This window comes from Gopherus flavomarginatus (assembly GCF_025201925.1).
Source record: "Gopherus flavomarginatus isolate rGopFla2 chromosome 13 unlocalized genomic scaffold, rGopFla2.mat.asm SUPER_13_unloc_1, whole genome shotgun sequence".
NCBI classification, from domain to species: Eukaryota; Metazoa; Chordata; order Testudines; family Testudinidae; genus Gopherus; species Gopherus flavomarginatus.
Genome location: NW_026114609.1, coordinates 1,850,502 through 1,874,811, shown reverse-complemented (window position 1 = coordinate 1,874,811; position 24,310 = coordinate 1,850,502). Strand labels below are relative to the sequence as shown.

The 24,310-nt window shown below is 53.7% G+C and overlaps 1 protein-coding gene and 1 non-coding gene across 2 annotated transcripts in view; one reads left to right on the top strand and one right to left on the bottom strand.

The window, feature by feature from the left end:
- Positions 1-24,310, bottom strand: part of LOC127040993 (zinc finger protein 436-like) — a 563,752-nt gene that overhangs the window by 58,780 nt on the left and 480,662 nt on the right. The window lies entirely within an intron of this gene.
- Positions 7,618-7,689, top strand: TRNAE-UUC (transfer RNA glutamic acid (anticodon UUC)). The gene has a single exon. It is a non-coding gene; the product is annotated as a tRNA-Glu (tRNA).

Sequence of the window (24,310 nt, the reverse complement as noted above, 5' to 3'; positions counted from 1 at the left end):
TCTGGGTCTTCACTAACCAAGTCCCTCCCCAAGCTGTGTTGCTGGGAGAAGCCCTCCTGTTCACAAAGCTGAATCTGCATCAGGATTCAGTTGATATAACTGCATTGCTCAGGGTGTGTGTGATATTTTTACACCCCAGTGTAATGTAGTTACACCCACCAAATTTTGTAGCATAGACCTGTCCAAAGAATCACTCACACAAACCTTGGGAGTAAAACGTCACCTGCTCCTCTGCTTTACAGAATCCAAACACAAGCAAAGCTTGTCCGGCCCCTGTGGGGGTTGGCAGACAGTCAGGTGTGGGCAGATAGGCTGCTTTAAATAACAGCAGGAACCATGGGTTAGTTGGTTAAAGCACCTGCTCAGTAAACAGGAGATCCTGAGTTCAACTCACAGAGGTGCCTTGTTGACTGGTTGTTGGGGCACCTGGTATTGGCTACTGTCAGAAGACAAGATTCAGAGCTAGATGGGCCGTTGGTCTATCCCAGTAGGGTTTTTCTTATTGTTTAAATAACACTCACAGGCACTGGTAATAGAGTTACTGAAAGTTTGGGAGTTAGGAGGGGGTAGATCAGTGATCCAGTCCCCACACAGATGAACCCCTCCCTCTGGGACAGGGGCAGGTCTGAGCTCTCACCCAAATGCTCATTGTGGCTGCCAGAATCTGTGAGCAGCTTGTTTAGTTTACGCCAAAGATTGAGTCCTGCTTTGCGCACCATGTGTGAGAATGAAAATCCTAAACTGCATTTTGAAATAACGAATGCAGTAGGACTTGTTATTGTCCCTGCCCCAAAGCAGACAGACCAATGGAGAAATGCCGTCAAGTCCAAGGTAATACTCCACTGCCATTTTACCTTTTTTGCTCACTAAACTCCTTCTTATGTGCCCTGCCCAGGCTGTCCTCTGCCTCAGCTGCTGCTCCCGGCCTGCTCTAGAGTCAAACATGCAGGGCCCCCAGCGCAGCAGAGGCTGGGACAGGGTAGCAGCCTGGATTGGTCTGGGAAGATGCTGGGAGTTCTCGTTCCCTGAGAACTGGTCCGGCTCCCTTCTCAACAGCAAACAAATCAATTCCACGTCCCCTCCCCAGAAAAATCAGCCTAGAGCCAAGGGCAGCAGGGGATGATTCCCTCTAGTTCCCACCGAGGCAGGAGAGAACCCAGGGTGTTTCTAGCAGAGCTTATGGAACTGACGTGGGGAAACCAGCCTTTAATAACAAGCAGTTCCAGTTTAAGCTTAGTGTTTTTAACAATTTCTACAACATTAAAAAACCCTTCAATCGTAGTGTCACCATCCATAAAATTGCTTCAGCCTTACAGGTTCCCAAGTGCACAAATAAACATCTCTTCAAATCCAAGGGAGTGAAAATCAGTCAATGTTCAGAGTCATCCCACATAAAAGAACCATGTTGTGGTACATATGGGCCCCATCATGTGGCCATCGCTTTTCCCTCCTCTCTGTTAAAAGTTTTAGTATTTTGCACAGAAACTTTCTTGCCTCAGGAGAGACCTGGGAACCAGGGCTGCCAACCAGCCAAACACCTTTAAGAGGAGGCGTAATCTGTCAAAAAGTGATCTCCCTCCTTCAGTTCAGTGACACCCTGAAATGTTACTTATCAGGGCAGAGCCGGAGGATTGAAAGCAGCTACATCAAGCCTCTGTGTAGCTAGCAGGAATGAACACAAACACTCCCTTGTATCTGAAGAGATGTTTAGTTTTACCCTTGGTAAACTACAAGGCTAAAGGGAAAGGTGATGGTGGTGCCAGATATAAAGAGTGAAACACGAGACAATCATCATAGTTATGCCCATAGTGACTGCAAATTATTTCTAAATTCTTATTATCATCAGTGTATTATTTTCTCTGGAGTTTAGACATTGACTAGATCTTGACCAAGAAATTTGGATCTTGATAAAATAATCGACTACCCCTGGTTAAGGCAATGGACTTGATAACCACTCAGTTCAAGTACTAACAACAGTGGCTGCCTTTTAGCCATAGCTTTTAATCAGGGCAATAAATTGATACGAACTCCTGTAAAATCATTTCCCAGCCGAGCCCTTCACCCATATTCGTTAAGGCACTGGGCCACCATGTGAACATTTCATTTCCCTCCTCAGTTTCACACAGAGACACAATTTCCTTTGCACAGGTCCATGAACAGCAAAGCCTCCCTGTGTCTCTTGTCTGAGCCAGGGCATTCAATTCCAGTGAACCCTTCTCTCCTGCAATGGCAATGGTGAGACAGAGGGGACTTGGCCACCTTCACCTCTGACAGTGAGATATTGGCTCAGCTTTTTCTTTACACTGCTGTTGTCAGTCCATGAAACATCAGGGATGGAATGCAAGGCTTAATTCATGCATCAACCCCCTGAAACATTTCAGTGCCCCAGATAAATCCTGCCCCCAGCTATTGGAATGATATGGTGGAGATTTGAATAGGAAAGGGACTGTCTGAATTGTCAGTGTGGGGAATGAACAACTGTCATGGTAGAAACCCCCACTCTGAACCTTAGCGTCCAAAAGATGGGGTACCAGCATGAATTCCTCTAAGCTTAATTACCAGCTTAGAACTTGTAGTGCTGCCACCAACCAGGAATTCCAGTGCCTGGTACACTCTGGTCCCCCCAAAACCTTGCCCGGGGACCCCCAAGACCCAGACCCTCTGGAACTTAACACAAGGAAAGTAAACCCTTTCTCCCCGTTGCGTCTCCCAGGCTTTCCCTCCCTGGGTTACCCTGGAAGATCACTGTGATTCAAACTCCTTGAATCTTAAAACAGAGAGGAAAATTCACCTTCCCCCCTCCTTCTCTCTCCCCCTCCCAGACTCTCCCTGAGATAGAAAGTAATCCTAACACAGAGAAAAAGTTAACCTTCCTCTCCCCCTTCCCTCATTTCTCCCCACCAATTCCCTGGTGGACCCAGACCCCGTCCCCTGGGGTCTCACACCAGAATAAAAAGAAAAATCAGGTTCTTAAACAAGAAAAGCTTTTAATTAAAGAAAGAAAAATTCTTTGTAAATCTCAGTAAAAATTATCTTTGTAAGTTTAAGATGGAATATGTTACAGGATCTCTCAGCTATAGACACTGGGAATACCCTCCCAGCCTAAGTATACAAGTACAAATTAAAATCCTTTCAACAAAATACAAATTTGAACTTCTTTCAGCCAAATACACCTTTGCAAATAAAGAAAACAAACATAAGCCTAACTCGCCTTATCTACCTAGTACTCACTATTCTGGACATATAAGAGACTGTATCAGAGAGATTGGAGAGAAACCTGGTTGCACGTCTGGTCAATTTCAGAACCCAGAGAGAACGAGAACCAAACACTAACAGCACACACAAAACTTCCCTCCCTCAAGATTTGAAAGTATCCTGTCCCCTGACTGGTCCTCTGGTCAGGTGACAGCCAGGCTCATTGAACTTGTTAACCTTTTACAGGCAAAAGAGATATGAAGTACAGTTCTGTTAACCCTTAACTATCTGTTTATGACAACAACAATCTATAGCAATGTCGTTAGCCACAAACACACTCTCATCGTGCTCCAGCTGGAAGGGAAATGGGCAGGAACTCTTGCTTTTCACCATGGACACACTTACACTAATGCACAGCTGTGAGTGTGCTGGGGGAGTTGGTCTAAGCCATTTGAAGTGACAGGTCTGTGACAACAGAATCATTGTGTAGTGAAACAGCTGTGTATTGAGTAGTTGTGGCTGAGTGGTTAAGGTGATGGGCTTAAAATGTCCTTGGGGTGTCCCCGTGCAGGTTCAAATCCTGCTGACTGCAGGATGCATTAGTGTGTTGTCAGTGCTGTTGTCTTAGTGCCTGAGTAGGATCTGGTCTCACTCTGAGGCTGTTTACACTTAAAATACTGCTATAGCACTGTGGAGAAAACAGTTGCTACAATGAATAGAGGAGTTTTCTATCCCTCTAATAGGTATGTTGACAAAACAATCTTTACTTTCACTTAGCACTATCTAACCATGGCTTAGATCAGCTTAATTATACTGGTTCTGGGATTTTTCACACTCTGAAAGACGTATTTGTTAGAGGGTTTATTCCATCACCCTCCCATTCCCTGGTCCTTCTCGCGTGACCAGAGAGCAGCAATACACAAAGTTCAAAGGTGCAAACAATTCAATGTTTATTGGGGTAAACTTCCAGCAAGCAATGATTCCAATTTCCTTCCTCAGTGTCCCCCTTCCCAGCTCTGACACCACAAAGCCTTGGCTGTGTCCCTGTTCCCCTTCTCTGTTCCTATTCCCCCCCTTAGCAAAACATAATTCTAATTCCCCTACCCCTACCGCTACCCCCATTCCCATTCCCATTCCCCCCTTACTTCCTGATTGACTGCAGACTATATAGTAAAACTGGAGTTCTGCTTAGCTCTATCTTAACCAATCATTTTACTGAAATGTAACTAACCAATCCTAACATACTGTAACATGATTATCTAACCAGTTATACCCCACCACCTTAATTGGTTTACATCCAACAATTTAATTATACAGCAGACAGAAACGGTTGCAGAACCAGACAGAGATTATACAGACAACAATAGGAAGGAGGGGACTATAGTGACAGAACAACAAAGAAATGAGGATTTCACACCCCAACTGTTGGTAAGTGAGTTGTCCCCAGACAGGATGCTATCATGGTAGAGGTTGTGGGTGCTGGTTGCTTAACTGTCTGGCCCCCAGGGCAGGATTTTGAGGTTCACCATTACTCTCTCAGAATGCCAGCACCCATCTTTTGTTCACTTAAAACGTGAGCAGGGAGATTACAACACCATAGAACTCATGAAGCTCCAGGAAATGTGTAACTTTAGATCTGGGTGAGTGTGTCTAAAAATCAGCTGTGCTGTAGAAGGTCTCTAGGAGTGGAAAGAGATGTGCCATCTCCATCTCCCTAAAGAGTTCATCAACTATTAATGAAAACTAGGGTTGACAAGTCATATTCTTTGTAGTATCAGGATGGTGGAAGGGTCTAAAGCGCTAGTTATGAGACTCTTTTTTTCTAATCCCTTGGGTGTTCTGGTCTCTGCATGGAGACGTGATTTCACATCCCACTCTTGATATTACCATTAATTCTATCCGGAGAAAATGGCCTCACTTCAATCTCCTTTGGAACAATAGAACCCCATTTGCTTAGCTTTTCTATTCCAGTAGCTGTGAGAGAAGTTCCAAACCAGGGGGAAACAGGGCCTGTTCTCTCGACCCATCAATTTTTTGTCTTCCTTCATTCCAAGCCATTTTCTGATACATCCATATTTCCCACACTTTAATGAAACTTTAGGGTCATCACTTAATTGCCACACAACTGTACTTATGAAGTGAAGTGAAACACAACATTTTTTGGATATTCTTGCAGAAGAGTTTTGTTTTCTGACCTGGAATTGAACAGGGGCTACCCGAGGGGGACAATGCTGCTCCCTTTTCTTGACTCATCCAAAAAACAGAAGTTCGTGGTGCCCTTTGTTTCCCTGTTCTTCAAACACCTGTCAGGGTGGCCAAGGGAGACTTGGTCCTGACTCTCAGGGTCCCTCCCTGCCCTACCTTTCTATATGATTCTGTTGTGTGGGTTTGTGCTGTGTCGTTGTCCCACACTGAGCTGTTTTGCACAGTGTCACTTTGCACTCTGATGCATTGTTTCGTGTTGTATGGTTTTTGCACTGGCTTGTGTTGCGTTGGTTTGAGCTGAGCTCTTTTGCAGTGCGTCATTTTGCCCCATGGGACGTTCATTTGCATGGTGCTGAACTGTCGGGCTTTGCACTCCTACATGTTGTCACTCTGTACTGTGGAATGTCAGTTCACGCTGAATTGTTAGATGTTAGATTGGGGTGTTTCCACTTTTGTTGTTGTTTACATTATATTGCGATGGCATCGAATTATAGAGCTGTACGGCTGCAAAGGACCTGGAGAGGTCATGAAATCCAGCCCTCTCTGCTGAAGCAGGGCCAAGCAGAGACGATGCATTGGGGCCATGTGGGATCAAGTGCCCACAGCAGTTGGCCCAGGCAGGGAGCAGAAGGAGGGAACCAGAGCCAGAGCCGGTTGTCTATGGGACCAAGTATCTGTAGAGTATCCTTGACCGAGGTTTGTTCAACCTGTTCTTAAAAATATCCAAGGACAGTGACTCCACAGACACCCTTGAGAGCCTATTCCAGAGTTTATCTACCCTCAGAGTTAGAAAGCTGTTCCCAACATCTAACGTGAATCTCCCTGGCTGCAGATTAAGCCCATTGCTTCTTGTCCTACTGTCAGTGGACTTGGAGAACAATTGATCATCGTCCTATTAATAATGACCAAACTTTTCTCTTTGCAGACATCCGTAAAATGGTTCATTATCCCCTCTTCTTGCCTGAGGTAGAATGGAAGAGGAGAAAATACTCTCTTAACAGAGGATGCAAATGTCAGTTTGGTCTCTCTTCATGTTTGACTGAAGCTCAGAGAGAGGAAGAAACATGACCTGCCAAAGAGCATAGAGAGGTTGTTTCATTTTGATCTGTGACTATTAGCAGAAGAGTGACACCCTAAGGGCTGTCGCTACCACTCTCCATGGGGCTTGGATTTATGATGATGGGATTAAGAGTATCATGCTCTACCAACTGAGCTAGCTAGATTTAAATTCAGTCAACTGCCCGGTCGCAGTGTAGAAGGAGCCTGAGGGTGTTTATTTGTGAACTGAGGTTCCCTGTCTGACATTTGCCTTCTTTCCTGGTTTGTTATGTCTCCAGCTAGCAAACCAGAGCTGTCACAGGGCTGGTTAGATGCTGCTTTCTAGCCCAGAGAGCTTGGGTTGATTTAGCATGCTGCCGCCATCAGCTGGTCAGAATAACCAGGATGGGAGGGTGGAATTTAGGATTCTCCCACCAAGGGGAGGTGCTGTTGGACTCATCTACTGGGGGAGAGTCTGAGTTTGAGTTCCCCATGTGCCACACACACATTTTCACAGGGCATCAGGTCTCCTGGGGAAAAACTCAAAAGAAGCCCAGGCTCAGGAGTGTCAGAGAAGGGAATCACTGTTTGCCTTAAGAGGTGGGTGAGGGAAACCTGCAGGTGCTTAGATCCCTCCAGCGCCTGATAGAACCATTTGTGGGAAAGGTCTGGGGAAGCCGAGGAGGACAAGGAGACGGGAAAGGGGCTTGCAGCTGTTGTGCAATCACCATGCTCCCAGCAGAAGGGTCTGGGGGGCTCAGCACTCAGAACTCACAAGATGGCAAAGCTCAGAGCCCCATTACACAGAGTGAGAACGTGATCAGATCACATCAAGCGGTAGCAACATCCCTGCCTTAGTTTCTATGGCAGAGCTCCTATCAGCTGAGTTCTTCCCACAAGAGTTGGCTGCTGAGAGAGTTGCGATGGGGTAAATGAAGGCAGAGGAGGATTGTTCCTCATGGAGTTTTTTTTGTGTGGCTCTGTGGTCCTGCTGGAGGAAGCATCATTTGAGTTTGTTTCAGTGACTTGGGTTGGGCTCAGATTGTGCCCCTGAGCACAGGGATTCCTGCACTCTGCTACTAGCCCCTCAGGGAGCAGACAATGGAGCGGTTTCAGAAAACGGATAGAAAATAGTCTAAGAAAGTGTAGCATAAGTGAGAAGAGAAAGTATGTCATTGCTCCCTTGTGGTCTAGTGGTTAGGATTTGGCACTTTCACTGCCAAGGCCTGGGTTCAATTCCCAGTCAGGGAAAAGTGGCTTTAAACCAAAAAAGCTTTAGTTATTCTTCACTTGCAATGTAAACAAATCTCTGTCTTTTTCCTGATTCCCCCATCATCCCAGCGTCTCCATGGCAGGGCTGGCTCCAGGCACTAGCGCAGCAAGCAGGTACCTGGGATGGCCAATGGAATGGGGAGGCTTCTGTGGCAATTTGGCCCTCTGGGTCCCTCTTGGAGGGAAAGACTCACTGCCAAAAGTGGCAGAGGTAGAGCTGCCGCTGATTGCAGCTTTTTTATTTTTTTTTTCCGCTTGGAGTGGCAAAAACACTGGAACTGGCCCTGCTCCATGGAAGACAATTTGTTAAATCCCAGATGAGTGGAGTTCTATCAGTTCTCAGCCTGAGTCCTTAGGTCTTAATCCTGAGGATATTGTCCCATCATGGGGCCATTTCCCTCCTCTCTTTCATACAGAAGCACAATTTTCCTTGCACAGTCACAGGAACAGCAAGATCTTTCTCCGTCCCTTATGCAAAACAGGGGGCCAAATTCCATGGAAACAATGGACAAGCAGGGGGCCCTGGGCACATCCAGCCCTGGCAGTGAGATGTTCCCTCCCCTCTTTCTTTATGCCCCTGTTGTTATTTCATGGATTGTCTGGGATGGGGAAAAAGCTGAGTTCACTCCAGGTGGACGGTAAAAAGGACCCTCAAAATCTCAGGACCCAACCCCTGCTACCAAAATGCTGGGGATTTGACTAGGAAAGGGACTGTGTGAATTGTCAAGGTGGGGAATGAATAACAATCTACAACCAGATCCACCTCATTAACCCCTGACACAGGCTAATCCTGCTGCAGCTAGAAGGGAAACTGGGAGTGATTCTTCGCTGTGCAGCCATGGAAACAATGACCCAATTGCACCGCAGTGAATGTGCTGGGGAAGCTGGACTTCACAGGCAGGTGGAAAGAGCAGATTCTAGAAATACCGGAAGCTTCCCACACCACTGCTGCCACCAGAGTCAGGTGTTGAGCTACTCACAGCGCCCCTCCCCTCCCATTACTTTCCAGCAGGAGGTGGCCGCACCCCCCACCCAATGCAAGGGAGAGGGCTGAGTGTATCTCTGCACCCTGAGTCCAGGTCACCCACTCTCTCTGCCCCACACATTGAATCTGGCCCTGCTGAAAAGTGACCCTAAGAACCAGCAGCCTCCAGGACAGCAGGTTTGGCCCTCAGAGTAGGGAATGTGTCCCCCATGCTGCTCTTAGGCCACTGGATGCTCTGGAAATAGGATAGCCCTGAGTGTGACATGTAGCTCAGTGGTAGTGCATATGCTTTGCATGTATGAGGCTCTGTGTTCAATTCTCAGCATTTCCAGGCTCTTTTTTTCGCTTTGCTCATGCCCAGCTGGGATGTGGCCCAGCGGTCTCCCTGCAGGAGTTTTAATCCTGCTGAGTGAGGGCAAGTGCCAACTGAATGCAAGGTCTGGGAGGGTTTCTGCTCCTAAGTCACCTTGGTACATTTAAGATTCCCATCCGCTGTGCTGCTTAAGACAATGGTAGATGAGAAGGTCGAATCCTCCAGCACTGGAGGGAAAGGTCCCATCTGCACAGACTGAGAGGCAAGGAAAAGAGCGGCAGTCAGTGCTCAGAGAGGAGAGAGGTCAGTGATTTACACCCACCAGGGGACACTGTCTTTTTGAGTATCACAGGGATAACTGTGTTAGTCAGGATCTAAAAAAAGAGACAAGAGTCCTGTGGCACCTTATAGACTAACAGACATCCAGGAGCATAAGCTTTCATGGGTGAATCGCCACTTCGTCAGATGAATGTAGTGGGAATTCTGTGCCTGGCTAGCCAACTACAAAAGCAATTTCTCCTCCCTTGGCTTTCACACCTCAACTGCTAGAAGAGGGCCTCATCCTCTCTGACTGAACTAACCTCCTTATCTCTAGCTTGATTCTTGCCTGCATATTTATACCTGCCCCTGGAAATTTCCACTACATTCATCTGACGAAGTGGGGATTCACCCACGAAAGCTTATGCTCCAATACGTCTGTTAGTCTATAAGGTGCCACAGGACTTTATGTCTTTTTGAGGCGAGTGCAGCTTGCTTGGGATGGTGCAGACGATGGATAGAAAAAAGGCTGGAGTCAATGACAGACGAGACCGCAGAAGGGGAAGGGGAATGGCAGCCCCACAGAAGGTCCTGGGTGCTCAGATGCCCCAGTTATTGCACCCTGGCCTGTCATAGAGAGAGAAAAGACACCGAGGGACACAGTCCCCATAACAGTGATCCCATGGACAAGAACCTGGTTGGGGGTGGGGTGAAGGTTCCCTCTGGGCAAAGGGGAGCTGAAATCCCTCAGTGTCCTGGAATTTAAGCAATGGAAGCTTCAAACCCTGCACGGGTGTGGGCTGAGGTGCATCAGTAGAAGGTTGGGCTGGACAGAGGCGGCAGGTTTGTATAATTTTTGCTGGTGCCTAGAATGGGACCAAGTCCTGCCCCATCCCCCACACACACCTGCCTAAGGCTCTGGGAGGGAGTTTGGGTGTGGGAGGGAGAGGGGCTGGAGTCCGGGAAAGAGTTCGGGTGCAGGGTCTGGGCTCAGTCAGGGGGTTGTGCTGCAGGAGGGTGTTCAGGGGGCAGGCGCTTGGAGGGAGTTTGGGTGCAGGTGTGGGGTCTGGGTTGGGGTTGCAGGAGAGGGTGAGGGGTGCAGCATTTACCTCGGGCATCTCCCGAAAGCAACCTGCACCCCCTTCTGGCAGCAGCCCCTAAGCAGGAGGGCCGGGGGCTTCTCTGAGCATGGCTGCCCAACGACACCACCCTTGCAGCTCCCATTGGCACAGTTGGCACAGTTGGCACTTGGGGTGGGGGCAGCGCGTGGAGACCTCCCCACCCCGGGGCCGCAGAGACATACCATCCGCTTCCAGGAGTGGTGTGTGACATGGAGCAAGGGTGGGCAGGATGCCGCCTTAGTCCCTTTGTGCTGCTGCTGGTGGTGGCAGGGGACCCCGGGCCAGGGCCGGCGCTTCCATTTAGGCGACCTAGGCAGTCACCTAGGGTACCAGGATTATGGGGGGCGGCCTTTTGCCAGGGGGACAGCAGGCGACTCCGGTGGATCTGCCGCAGGCGTGCCTGCGGAGGGTCCGCTGGTCCCGCAGCTCCGGTGGAGCATCCGCAGGCACACCTGCGGCAGGTCCATCGGAATCGCGGAACCAGCTGACCCTCCACAGGAATGCCTGTGGCAGGTCCACTGGAGCCACGGGACTGGCGCAGAGGGCAGTGAAACAGCCGTGAGCCTAAGGCGCCAAAAAGCCTGGCGCCGCTCCTGCCCCGGGCCATTTTAAATTGCCCAGAGGTGGCAGGCAGGACCAGGGGGGACACTCCCAAAGGCCTAACATTGCTTTTCACAACAATAAATCTTGGAACAGGACAGAAATGAAATAGCAGCAGAACCTAAGAAATTAAAAGCCTCCAGATTCATGTGTGTGCACTGACTCCAAACAGAAACTGTAATTTGACTCGTTTTGTGTCTGCGGCCAGTAAAAAATCAGGACAAAATCATTCCAGTGATCGTGACCCTGGGTTTGAGGAGGCTTTGGTCTTATTAAAATATAACTAGCATGTTACACTTGTGTTTTTAAAGGTGGCTTCCCCAATCAATCCCAAGTTGTTCTTCCCACAGCTGGCTGATGGGGGACAGCAGGGCATCTCCCCAATCTGGGGGAATCTCTCTGGGCCCCACTGTTAATTCTCCATCCTTTCTCCCCCTAATCACAGATACCTCTCCCCTCCCCATTATCAGTGTTTTAGAGAGATCCCTCCCTCCCTTTATGGGACACAGACTCTCTGTGACAGAGACTGAGTGGGGCTCCTCTCTGCATGGCCCCAATGGGGAAGGAAAGAGACTGGAGGGGGGTGGGGAGAAGACAGACAAAAGGAGTCAAATGGGGCTAAACCAGAAAGGAGGAGATTTTCTTCCTGTTAAAATGTCCTGGAGTCTCATGGCTGAAAAGCCGCATCTTGAGTTAGGTTTGATGCATCAGCCTTACAATCGCCAGGCAAAGGTGTGACCACAGAGACTGATAACTGCCTGTGTCCCAACTTTGTCTAAGAAGCACTTGCAGTGGTGCAACTGGTTAGTGCAGAGGGGGATACTACTGGGGTTATGAATTCAACACTTCTCTGGAGCACTGGTTTCTATTCCTTGTGTAGTTTCCCCTGCTTGCTTTGCTTAATTCACATGGAAAGTGCCATACTAGGAAAAGGAGAGTAAGTTCTAAAATGTGTTATAAGCTGGATTTTCAAGAGGATACAGTTTCTGCTGTTCTTTCCTTGCTTCTTTGACTTGGAGCTGAAGTCTGGCAGTTTCTTGTTGCATCTTGTGAGTCTCCTGTTCCAGGTCTTGTTGCCTCTGTCGAGCTTTCTCCTCGGCAGCCAGTAATTCCAGACGCCCCTTATGAGCTTTTTCTTCTCTCTCATCAGCCTCCTCCTTTCTTTCAGCAGCTTCTTCCTCCAGCTGGGCCAAGGCTTGCTTCTCTTCCATTTGAATTTCTGCCAGTTTTTGCTCATATTCAAACTGCAGGCTGTCCATCAGGGCTTGCAGTTTCATTGCTTTTGCTGATCCTTTCTGGCTCATGGTCACTGATCTTTAACCAACCAAACTCTCAATCCCAATTTTCAAATTTGGATAGCGTGGGGTTCTGACCCAAAGCCTAATTGACCTGGTTCTGTGGATCCTCGCACGACTACGCTACTGTGATGGTGCTGCCCGTGGGAGCCAGCTGAGGTCACTCAATCAGGGTGAACTGCAAACAAAATGGGGCAGACAAACCCCAAACACTGGTGGTTATTCCAATACTTAGATTTACCAAGCCAGCACAAAACAGCTTCTATAGTACCTCACTGGTCACTTAGAAGTCCAAGCCATGCAGTTCCCTTAAAGTGCCCAGCCTCAGGCGTCCGTCCAGACACACCTGTCAGATATGATGATGATTCCTGAAAATCTTCCTTCATCATATAAAAGAAAAGGTTCTTCCAATCCCAAAGGATCAGCCACATACCCAGGTCCAATTACAACTTAGATCTTACCCAAAATACACGCTTATAGCCAATTCTTATTAACTAAGCTAAAATTTATTAGAAAAGAAAAGAGAGTGTTGGTTAAAAGATCCATATACATACAGACTTGAATTCAATTCTTGAGATTTAGATACATAGTAGAGGTGAGCTTGTAGTTGCCAAAAGTCCTTTTAGAAATAGTCCCTAGGTTATAGTCCAATGTCCATATTCAGGGTGGCTCCAGTCAGTGACTTGGGATCTCAATCCTCATGGCTTAAGGTTTCCCACTCTTGAAACCCAAAGCAGATCTGAGATGAGAAGGATCGTGTCCCAGGCTTCTTATACATTTCCAGCAGCCTTTTCGCCTGACAAAACAATAGGCTTAACTCCTTCTCCCAAACATCCTGGCAATTAGCACAGAGTCATTTATCCATTAAACAGTTCAGATACAGGTTACCACAACCTTCAAAGAGACATATAGACAATAATACTATTTCACTCAAGTATGATCTTAAATGCTAATATTCTCTTTTTTGATCTTTGAATTAAAACTATAGCAATAGACAAGACCTGTTTGCTGACATCCCAAGACCTGAGCAAACATCTGCCCTTCTACCTCTGACAATGCAGACTTGCATTTCAAAGCTCTATTCATTTACATATCTTGCTAATCAGTCCTTAAGTTTCACCCATGGGTCAGGTCAGTCGGTGAGGTGAGTTAATTAACTCTTTCTGGCCCTATCCTCTTTCAGTGAGATATTATATTATACTCATAACATCACAGGTAGGGCTCTGGCTTCCCTCCCCAGCTCTGGGAGGGGCCTGGGGAATGGCGGTTCCAGAGGGAGCAGGGCACCGGCTTCCCTTCTCAGTTCTGGGAGGGGCCTGGGGTGTGGTGGCTCCAGAGGGGGCGGGTCACTGTGTTACCTCCCCAGCTCTGCGAGGGAACTGGGGAGCCTCCGTTCCAGCGGGGGAGGGGCACTGGTTTCCCTCCCTGGCTCTGCGACAGGACTTAACAGCAGCCGTTCCAGTGGGGGCGGGGCGCTACCTTCCGTCCCCAGGCCTGAGAGAGGACGGGGGAGCAGCCGTTCCGGCGGGGGCAGGGCGCTGGTTTCCCTCCCCAGCCCTGCAAGGGGACAGGGGATCGGCTGTTCCTCTAGTGGCGGGGAGCTGCCTTCACTGCCCGGCTCCGCGATGCGACTGGGGAGCCATCGTTCCTGCGGGGGCCGGGCGCTGGGTTTCCTCCCCGGCTCTGCGAGCGGACTGAGGAGCAGCTGTTCCAGCGGGGGGCAGGGCACTGCCTTCTGTTGCCGACACAGAGGGTGCCCGAGGCAAGCAACAGTGGTTCGTGCCCAGAGTGCGAAGCCCCAATGAACACACACCCGGGAGGAGAAGCAAGCAAAGTTTATTTGAGATCTCAAAGCGGTGGAAGGAGACGAACGCCTCAGATCATGCACCACTACACAAGCAGCTTGACCCTTTTTATAATTTTTTTTCTCTTTCTTCTTTCTTCCCGGCCCCTCCTCCTTCCTCCCCCGTAGCAGTTATGTAAGCACAGGTGCATTATGTAATCTTCGCCGCAGCAGCTCGTTAGTAAGTTTTCCTTCTGTAAGTTACCTTGTCCTTCTGCTAAAGGTGCACAGGCCTTATCACCACTGCTTTAGACCGGTTTTAGCTGTGCTGCAAGTGATAACTTACTGTTACACATTTCATTTCACAGCTGCTAGCTTTCTAGATCAAGTAGAGTTCAACATGGAGGAACTTTAGTTCACTGAGGCCTAGATTTATGCCTAGTGACACCAACACCCCCATGCTGCTGCCTGTGAACAGCCCCCCCTACGGTCTGCCCAGTCCCTCCCCCCGGCTGTGTCCCCTCCCCCTCAGCTCCCACCAGGTCCGGCTTTAGGAAGTGAGGGGCCCAATTCGAACATTTTCGGTGGGACCCTGGCAGGGATGACTTAAAAAAAAAAGTGGAAAAAAAAGCCTTTCATTTTTTTCATGTATTATTTACTTTCCATAACTATTTGAATAATAAAATTATATATTATAAACATTGCATCATATATGCTGTTGATTGGCTATTAATGACTGCCGTTTCACATGTGTGGGTCCCCGCAACTCCCTGGGGGTGTGCACATGTGTTGGTCCCAGCTGCTCCCTACCCCCCTCATTGAAGCAGGTGTGCAGGGTTACTGCCCTGGAAACTGCAGGGCAGCAGTGGACATGGGGCTGGCTGGAGGCAGGGCAGGGGCTGACTGGAGGTAGGGTCTGGCTGCAGGCAGGGCAAGGGGTGTGGGGCTGCTTGGAGACAGGGGGTGTGGGGTGGGCTGGCTTCAGGCAGGGCCACAGGGGGATGCAGCAGGGGTTTGTAGGGCTGGAGACAGGAGTGTGGGACTGGCTGGCTTCAGGCAGTGGGGTGCAGCAGGGGTTGACTGGACACAGGGCAGAGGGTGCGGGCTGGGCAGGATGTGCAGGGCTGGTGCAGACAGCAGTCTGTGTGGGGCTGGCTGGCTTTGGGCAGGGCTGCAGGGGTGTGTGGCAGGGGTTGGCTGGAGACAGGACGGGGTGTGGCAGGGGCTGGCTGTGGGCACGGGGTGCAGAGCTGGCTGCAGGCAGGGGGGGCCGGACTGGTGTGGGCAGGTCAGGGGGTGTAGCAGAGGCAGCTGGAACCCCAGCCCTTTAAGTAGCCCCCAAACCCCTTTCTACCCCGCCCCGGACCTTTTAAATAGCTGCGAGAGCGCTGGGGAATGCATGGGGGAGGCGGGGCTCCAGCGGCTATTTAAAGGACCGGGGTGGCAGAGGCAGCTGTAGCCCCAGACCCTTTAAATAGCCCCCGGAGCCCCTCACTGCCCCAGGGCTCAGGAGTCTATTTAAAGGGCCCAGAGCTCCAGACGGGGTCGTGGGGCTTGCCACTCTCTGTCCGGAGCTCCAGACGGGAGAGCGGGGCTTGCCACGCTCGCTGCTCTCCGGCTGGAGCGTGGCAAGCGCCGAGGCCTCGCTCTCCCGGCCGGAGAGCGGCAAAGCCCTGCCGTCCTGCTCTCCCAGCTGGAGCCCTGGCCGGAGCGTGGCAAAGCCCCGCCGCCTCGGCTGGAGCTCTAGCTGGGAGAGCGGGGCCACGCCGCGCTCCCGCCGGCGCTTCGCTCAAAGGAGCGGGACCATGGAAGACCCCAGAGCAGATCGCAGCAGGGAACCGGGGTAAGTAAAAAAAAAAAAATTAAAAAGGTGCCTAAGGCGCGGGGCCCTCTTAGGCGTGGGGCCCGATTCCCCGGAATCAGCTGAATCAGCCTAAAGCCGGCCCTGGCTCCCACCCTGCCTCCCCCCCATGCTACTGCCTTTGAGCAGCCCCCCCTACAGTCTACCCAGTCCTCCCCCCGGCTGTGTCCTCCGCCTCCAGCTCCCGCTCTGCCTCCCCCCCAATCTACTGCCTCCGAGCAGCCCCCTCTACGGTCTGACCAGACCCCCTCTGGCTGTGTCCTTCCCCCCAGCACCGCCCTGCCTCCCCCCATGCTACTGCCTTTGAGCAGCCCCCTCTACGGTCTACCCAGTCCTCCCCCTGGCTGTGTCCTCTGCCTCCAGCTCCCGCTCTGCCTCCCCCCCATGGTACTGCCTCTGAGCAGCCCCCTTACGGTCTGCCCAATCCTACCCTCAGCTGTGTCCTTCCCCCCAGCTCCCGCCCTGCCTTCCCCCCAATCTACTGCCTGTGAGCAGCCCCCTCTACGGTCTGACCAGACCCCCCCCGGCTGTGTCCCCTCCGCCCCAGCACCGCCCTGCCTCCCCCCATGCTACTGCCTCAGAGCAGCCCCCCTCACGGCCTGGCCAGTCCCTCCCCCAACTGTGTCCCCCTCCAGCTCCCACCCTGTCCCCACCATGCTGCTGCCTGTGAGCAGCCCCCCCTACAGTCTGACCAGACCTCCTCCTGGCTGTGTCCTCTCCCCCCCGGCACCCGCGCTGCCTCCCCCCCATACTACTGCCTGTGAGCAGCCCCCCCTACGGTCTGACCAGACCCCCCCCTGCTGTGTCCCCTCACCCCCAGCACCACTCTGCCTCCCCCCATGCTACTGCCTCTGAGAAGCCCCCCCGAGTCTGCCCAGTCCCTCCCCCCGGCTGTGTCCCCTACCCCCAGCTCCCGTCCTGCCCCCTCCATGCTACTGCCTCTGAGCAGGCCCCCCTACGGTCTTCCCAGTCCCCCCCTGGTTGTGTCCCATCCCCCAGCTCCCACCGTGCCTCCCCCCATGCTACTGCCTCTGAGCAGCCCCCCCTAACATTCTGCCCATTCCCTCCCCCCGGCTGTGTCCCCTCCCCCCAGCTCCCACCCTGTCCCCACCACGCTGCTGCCTCTGAGCAGCCCCCCCACGGTCTGCCCAGTCCTCCCCCCGGCTGTGTCTCCTCCCGCCCAGCTCCCACCCCTGTCTCATCCCCCCTCTACACTTTCTCCGTGCAGCTTGCCCCATTCCCTGCTGAGTCCCAGCTTCAACCCCTGACATCTCTCCAACCCCACCTCCCCCCACCACAGCCCTTGCCCCCCTAATGTCCCAGCCCCTGCTCCCCGTGGTGGGCTTGAGAGGCCCCCACTCCCCGACCGCTCCGCTCTCCAGAATTGGAAGCTGCTGGCGTTGAGGAAGGTGGGGCCTGGGCTGGCCCAGCTGCTTGGGCAGATCCTGGTAAAAGAGAGAAGAGCGGGCAAGGCTGAGGCCCCTCCCTTGTCCTGGGGGGGGCAGGGGTCCCACAATTTAGCTCAGTGTCACCCTCCCACATACAGAGGAGATGTCAGCTGGCAGCAGGCCGTGCTCCATCTCCAGCCCCGCTGGGATGAGACCGCAATCCCCCAATGCCCCCCGCCCTGACACCACCATCAGCAGTCAAACCGGGGAATCGCCCCCCTTCTCCCCTGTGAGGGCTGCAGGACTCCCTGCCCCCTCCAACACCAGCCTCCCTGCCATGTATCCCGGGGTGGGGTCGGATATGGGTGGATTTATTCTTTCCATTGCCTAGATCTAGCCCTCATCCCCGGTTTACCCATACGGGACCCAGGGCCTGGAGCAGTTGGCTACTTACTGAGGGCTACAAGGAGCCACCAGGAGAAGGGAGTAGATTCTCCACAGTTTTGCATCCACTCACACTGGTACCTGTCTCACACATGGGGAAACTGAGGCACCAGGGAGGGCGATATGGCCTGCGCCAGCTCTGATTGGGAGTCTGTGGGAGAGCCAGGAATAGAACCCAGGAGTCCTGGCTCCATGGGCAGCTTGGGACTCCTCCATTTGGGGGGGCTGGGCGGTCCCGGACTGCGGCCCTGCCCCAAGGCCCGCTCCGACTCAGCCTCCTCCTGCCGAAGCCCTGCCCACACTCCCCCTTCAGCCCTGCCCACACTTCACCCTCTGGCCCCCTTTGTTCCACTCCCCTGACCTCCTCCGCCTGCCTCTCACGTCTCTTCTCCCAAGGCCCTGCCACTTGTGCCCCTTCGCCCCCTACCCCAAGGCCCCCACCTGCTTGCCTGACGTTTGCACCCCTGCCCCTCTCTCCGTGGCTCCATGTGGGCGGATGGGAACTTGGGACAGGGCAGAGTGAGGATGGGGCCTTGGGGGGGAGAGGACGAGTGGGATCAGGGCCTCTGAGTGGAGCATGGGCCAGGTGCCTCCCCAGGCCTTTTCTAATCACAGCCCATGCCTGGCTCCCAGCATCCGCTCCACTAACCACTAGACTGCACTGCCCTCCAAGACTGGGGATAAGAACCAGGAGTCCTGGCTCCCAGCCTGGCTGTGGGTGGAGCAGGATGTACTGGCCATGGGCTCACCTGGGTATCACTTATCATCAGTTTGGATGATATCCCAGTCCTGACCTCCAGACTCACAGCTCTGCTGATGCCCCTCACTCCCGACCCACAGCCCCCTGGGCTCCCGGCTGTGCTCCCTAGTCACTGCGCTGATGGTGCCCCTCACTCCCGACTCGCAGCCTCTGCTATCCCCGTCCTGAGCTTGAGACTCACAGCTCTGCTGGTGCTGCTCACTTCCGACCCTCAGCCCCTGCTATCCTAGTCCTGAACTCCAGACTCATAGCTCTGTTGATGCCCCTCACTCCCGACCCGCAGCCCCAGGGGTCCAACAGCTCTACCGATGCCCATCACTCCCGACCTGCAATCCCCTGGGCTCTCCTCAGCTCTACAGATTCCACTCACGCCAGACCCGCAGACTGCTGTGCTCCCCGCTGAGCTCCCCAGTAACTGTGCTGCCGTTGCCCCTCATTTCTGACCACTGCCCTCTGGGCTTCCCCCAGCTCTACCGGTGCCCCTCACTCCCGACACACAGCCCCTGCTATCCCAGTCCTGAACTCCAGACTCACAGCTCTGCTGGTGCCCCTCACTCCCGACACGCAGCCCCTGCTATCCCAGTCCTGAACTCCAGACTCACAGCTCTGCTGGTGCCCCTCACTCCCGACACGCAGCCCCTGCTATCCCAGTCCTGAACTCCAGAATCACAGCTCTGCTGGTGCCCCTCACTCCCGACACACAGCCCCTGCTTTCCCAGTCCTGAACTCCAGATTCACACCTCTGCTGGTGCCCCTCACTCCCGACCTGCAGCCCCTGCTATACAAGTCCTGAACTCCAGACTCACAGCTCTACCGGTGCCCCTCACTCCCGACACGCAGCCCCTGCTATCCCAGTCCTACACTCCAGACTCACAGCTCTGCTGGTGTCCCTCACTCCCAACCTGCATCCCCCTGGGCTCCCTCCAGCTCTGATGGTACCTCTCACTGCAGCCCTGCAGCCCCCTGAGTTCCCCACTGAGCTTCCCAGTCACTGCGCTGCTGGTGCCCCTAACTCCCGACTCGCAGCCCCTCCTGTCCCAATCGTGACATCCAGACTCACAGCTCTGCTGGTGCAACTCCATCCCGACCTGCAGCCCCTGGGGTCCCTCCAGCTTTACCGGTGCCCCTCACTCCTGACCTGAAGCCACTGCAATGTCAGTCCTGACCTCCAGACTCACAGCTCTGATGGTGCCCCTCACTCCCGAACTGCAGCCCCCTGGACTTCCCCCAGCTTTAGCAGTGCCCCTCACTCCCGACTCGCAGCCCCCTGGGATCCCCGCTGAGCTCTCCGGTCCCTGAGCTGCCGGTGCCCCTCACTCTCTACCCGCAGTCCCTGGTATCCCAGTCCTGACCTCCAGACTCACAGCTCTGCTAGTGCCCCTCACTCCCAACCCGCATCCCCCTGGGCTTCCCCCAGCTCTACCCGTGCCCCTCACTCACAAACCCCAGTCCCCTGGGCTTGCCCCAGCTCTACCGGTGCCCCTCACTCCCAAACCCCAGTCCCCTGGGCTTGCCCCAGCTCTGACGGTGCCCCTCACTCCCGACCCGCAGCCCCGTAGGCTCCCTCCAGCTCTCTCGGTGCCTCTCACTCCTGAACCACAGCCTCCTGGGCTCCCCGTTGAGCTCCTGTGTCACTGCGCTGCCAATGCCCCTCATTCCTGACCCGCAGCCCCTCCTGTCCCAGTCCTGTACTCCAGACTCACAGCTCTGCTGCTGCCCATCACTCCCGACCCGCAGCCCCCTGGGATTCCCCCAGCTCTAGCTGTGCCCCTCACTCACAATCCGCAGCACCCTGGGCTTCCCCCAGCTCTGCTGGTGCCCCTCACTCCCGACCCGCCATCCCTGGACTCCCTCCAGCTCTACCAGTGCCCCTCACTCCCAAGCCACAGCACCCTGAGCTCTCCGCTGAGCTCCCCAGTCACTGCGCTGCCTGTGCCCCCACTCCCGACCCACAGCCCCCGCTATCCCAGTCCTGACTTCCAGACTCTCAGCTCTGCTGGTGCCCCTCACTCCTGACCCGTAGTCCCCTGGGCTCCCTCCAGCTCTGCTGGTGACCCTAACTCCCGACCTGCAGCCCCCTGGGCTCCCCGCTAGGCTCCCCAGTCACTGCGCTACCGGTACCCTTCACTTCTGACCTGCAGCCCCTGCTATCCCAGTCCTGACCTCCAGACTCACAGGTCTGCTGATGCCCATCACTCCTGACCCGCAGCCCCCTGGGATTCCCCCTGCTCTACTGGTGCCCTTGTGATGGAGTATGAACTGTCTGTGTGCGGGATGGGAGAGCTGGGAGTGACTTTAGGTGAGGGACAGGACCTGAGCCTGTAACCTGAGAGATGCAGGGGTGACGGGAGTTCAACACCTTAGCCCGAGAAGGTGGACAGAGGCAGAGAGCTGACTAGAGAGGGTTTGGGCAGTTTCAGTTTTACAGCTGGGTGGTTGGAATTCAGGGAATCCCAAGCTGGGGACAAAACGCTCTGAACCACCAGAAGGACCAGATTGAGGGGTCCTGGTTGTGCCTACAAGCTCTGCTGTCACCTGCGTTCCTGTTGTCCAATAAACCTTCTGTTTTACTGGCTGGCTGAGAGTCACTGTGAGTCCCAGGAAGAGGGGTGCAGGACCGGACTCCCCCACACTCTGTGACAACTGGTGGCAGGGGCGGGATCTACTGCACCCCATGGACGGCGCTTCCTGCAGTAAGTGACTGGGGAGCAGTAAAACTAAGGGACAATTGTAGGGATGATTAAGCCCTGGGAGTGTGTGACCAGAGAGAAGGACTTTTGCAGTAACAGGGTCCCCCGGGGGATTGCAGCGAGCGGTCCCAGGGGTGGAGGAGTCTGCGGATCAACCCTGGCAGATGGGCGGTGACCTCAAGAAGGGCTGGTGCACCAGGGGTCTCCCTGGAAACCGTGGGAATTAGTGAGCACCCTGGCCTGGGAGTGGCCAGCAGGAAGATGTATGCCAAGCGGCTTAAGTGCGACCTGGTTGGGCTGTGCAAGCAGAGGGGGCTGTGCAGAGGGACGCTCACAGAAGACCAGCTGATTGCCCGGCTGGAGGAGGGAGATCACTTGAATGAACTGATCACTGTCTCTGAGGGAAGCAGCCTGATAGATGCAGCGCAGACACCAGTGTCTGTCCCCACTGGGAGTGGTCAGCCGGCGGCTGAGGGCTTCCCGAGACCCCCCCTTCCTATGCCTAGGGGAAGGGTCAGGAGGAGCCCAGCGAATACCAAGGGCACCGTGACACCCCCGGCCAGCAGAGGATCCTCCCAGCAAAGCTCACCCTCCAGCAGGGGATCGTCCCGGCGACGCTCGGCATCCGTGGAGCAGAAGCGGCTGGAATGGGAGAGAGAGCTAAAACTGAGAGAGCTGGAGGATCGTGAGCGACAGAGAGAACATGAAGAGAGACAAAGACAGCGAGAACAGGAGGAAAAAGTGAGAAAGAGCGAATATGAAAAATAACAGCGTCAGTATGAGCTAGAACTGGCTCGGCTGAGGAACAGCGGGGCCCCCAACTGCAAAGAGTGAGGGGGCCCCAGGACTGTGCGGAGCTTTGGTAGGTGCATTCTGGCTCAGCGTAAGGAGGGGGAGGACATGGATGACTTCATGGTTGCCTTTGAGATGGCCTGCGAGCTGCACCAGGTAGATCCTGCGGACAGGCTCCAAGTTCTCACTCCCTTACAGGACCCCAAGGCCATGGCATTGTACCGCCAATTGGGAGAGGCTGAGAAACGGAACTACGAACTATTCAAACAGGCCCTGCTGCACGAGTTCAGGTTGACTCCTGAGATGTACCGAGAGAGTTTCCGGGGTCAATATAAAACCCCTGAGGTCTCATACCTGCTAGTAGCCGTCCGCATGGAGTGATAAACCAGCAAGTGGGCCAGTGGGGCCCAGATGAAGGGGGACCTGGTTAAACTGCTAGGACTGGAGCAACTGTATGAGCAGTACCCATCCGACCTGAGGCTGTGGTTGAGGGACCAAAAACCAGAGGACCCGCAACATACAGGGCGGCTGGCCGATGAGTTTGTGAAGATGCGGTCGGGAGGTGGCAGGGAGGAGTCCCAAAGGAACAGGCCCACAGCAATGCAGAGAGAGTCTCATCCTGGGACCTCCCAAAGAGGTAATAGGGAGAATCCCGTCCCAAGGAGAACACCCAGGGACATGGCTCAGAAAGGCTGCGGCCTCAGAACAAGCCAGTTAGAGAGAGAGCATGTCTCCATCCCTGTCTCATCTGCTGAGTTCCAGGCTGAGTTGCAGAAAAATCCCTCATTCTGGTGGTAGATTTTGCCACTCGCTACCTTGAGGCGGTGGCCTTGTCCTCTATCAAAGCAGACACTGTGGCAGATGTGCTGCTGACCATTTTCAGCTGGGTGGGGTTCCCCAAGGAACTCTTAACGGACCAGGGGTCCAACTTCATGTCGACCCTGCTCCGGTGCTTGTGGGAGAAATGTTGGATCCGGCACAGCCAGGCCTCAGTGTATCACCTCCAGTCCAACGGGCTGGTGGAAAGATTCAACGAGACACTGAAGATGATGCTAAAAACATTTATGAACCAGCATCCGCAGGACTGGGACAAGTACTTACTCACCTGCTGTTTGCGTATAGGGAGGTACCCCAGGAATCTACTGGGTTTTCGCCTTTTGAACTGTTATAAGGGTCGGGGCGATGCCTTCTGTTGCCGACACAGAGGGTGCCCAAGGCAAGCAACAGTGGTTCGTTGCTCAGAGTGTGAAGCACCAATGAACACACACCAGGGTGGAGAAGCAAGCAAAGTTTATTGGGAACTCAAAGTGGTGCAAGGAGACGAACGTCTCAAATCATGCACCACTACACAAGCAGCTTTTCCCCTTTTATACGTTTTTTTTTCTCTTTCTTCTTTCTTCCCCCACCCTCCTCCTCCTCCTTCCTCCCCGTACCAATTAGGTAAGCGTAGGTGCATTAAGTAATCTTGGCCACGGCAGCTCGTTAGTAAGTTTTCCTTCAGCAAGTTACCTTGTCCTTCTGCTAAAGGTGCACAGGCCTTATCACTACTGCTTTAGAGCAGTTTTAGCTGTGCTGCAACTGATAACTTACTGTTCCACATTTCATTTCACAGCTGCTAGCTTTCTAGATCAAGTAGAGTTCAACATGGAGGAGCTTTGGTTCACTGAGGCTTAGATTTATGCCTAGTGATACCAACACTGGGGAGCGGCTGTTCCTGCGGGGGCGGGGCGCTGCCTTCCTTCCCCAGCTCTGCGAGGGGACCGGGAAGCGGCGGTTCCTGCGGGGGCGAGGCTCTGGGTTCCTTCCTCAGCTCTGCCAGGAGACTGAGGAGCGGCTGTCCCTGGGGAGGCGGGGCACTGAGTTCCCCTCCCCAGCTCTGTGAGGGGACTTGGATGTTGTCATTCCAGCGGGGGCAGGGCGCTGGGTTCCCTTCCCAGCTCTGCCAGGGGACTGGGGAGCGGCCGTTCCAGCAGGGGAGGGGCGCTGCCTTCCCTCCGCACATCTGCAAGGCCACTGGGGAGTGGATGTTCTTGCAGGCATGGGGCGCTTTCTTCCCTCCCCAGCTCTGCCAGGGGACTGGGGAGTGTCCTTTCCTAAGGAGGCGTGGTGCTGGGTTCCCTTCCCAGCTCTGCGAGGAGACTGGGGAGTGGCCTTTCCTGCGGAGTCTGTACTCTGGGTTCCCTCCCCAGCTCTGCGAGGGTACTAGGTAGCGGCCGTTCCTCCGGGGGTGGGGCGCTGCCTTCCCTCCTTAGCTGTGTCAGGGGACTCGGGAGTGGCCGTTCCAGCGGGGGTGGGGTGGTGTGTTCCCTC